The sequence below is a fragment of the Monopterus albus genome, unplaced genomic scaffold (assembly GCF_001952655.1).
Source record: "Monopterus albus unplaced genomic scaffold, M_albus_1.0 scaffold228.1, whole genome shotgun sequence".
Lineage (NCBI taxonomy): Eukaryota > Metazoa > Chordata > Actinopteri > Synbranchiformes > Synbranchidae > Monopterus > Monopterus albus.
In genome coordinates, this window is record NW_018128108.1 from 651,453 (window position 1) to 652,600 (window position 1,148).

Below are 1,148 nucleotides of genomic sequence, written 5' to 3' on the forward strand. Positions count from 1 at the left end.
GGTATACTCCTCCCTTTACCTTTGCTTTTGATTACGGATATCAGAGGTAATGACATTTTTAAAAGTGCTTTAATTAAGATTTTACACAGTTTGAAAAAAATCAATCAAAAAGCACTCAATCACACATAGTCAATTCAATGCTGCCATAGAGCTTGTTAGTCAGCTATCACTAGTTGTGGACTGGAGGCAGCCTTTGTACAGTTTGTTGCAACCAGGCATCCTGGTTGAACCGTGGTTCATGGTGTAACTTCAGGAAACATGATAGAAGGGGCAACCCAGATATGAGACCAGGACACAGAGTTGCAGTCTTACACGCCTCTCTGCAGTCTCTTTGTAGCTGCTACCCACCCAAACTCCCAGTATTTCATAGAGACAGCCACCTACTATGATTATTTTATCTGTACGAAGCACTAAATCAGACAGAAAGTCTGAGAATTCACTTAAAAACTCTGAATAAGGAGCAGGTGGACGGTATACAATAACAAATAGAACTGGCTTTTGAGTTTTCCAGTTTGGGTGTGAGAGACTCAGGGTGAGACTTTCAAATGAGTTATAACTATGTTTAGGTCTAGGGTTGATTAATAGGCTTGAGTCAAAGATCGCTGCCACGCCACCACCTCGGCCTGTGTTTCGAGGGATGTGACAGTTACTGTGACTAGGTGGAGTGGATTCATTTAGGATTCATTTAGACTGACATATTCTTCCTGCTGTAACCATAACCATATTTCAGTAAGACACAATAAGTCAATGTGATGTTCACTTATTAAATCATTCACTAACAAAGATTTATATGAGAGAGATCTGATATTTAATGGACCACATTTGATTGTCTTAGTACTTTCCACTAAAAGGAAAGGAGTAGTCTTAATTTTAAATTAGGTTCTTATGGATAACTCCCCTCGAGTTGATTTTTGATTTATATAATCTGGGTGGTTGGGGGGCAGACACAGTCTCTATGGGGTACTAGGAGTTTTGGGTGGGTAGCAGATGCAAAGAGACAGCAGAGAGGCGTGTAAGACTGCGACCCTGCATCCTGGACTCAACTCTGGGTTGTCATAATTTAGGTTGTAAAACAAACTCGTCCAGATTTCTAGATAAGAGAGCCGCACCACCCAAAGTGGGATGGATGCCGTCTCTGCTAATCAGAC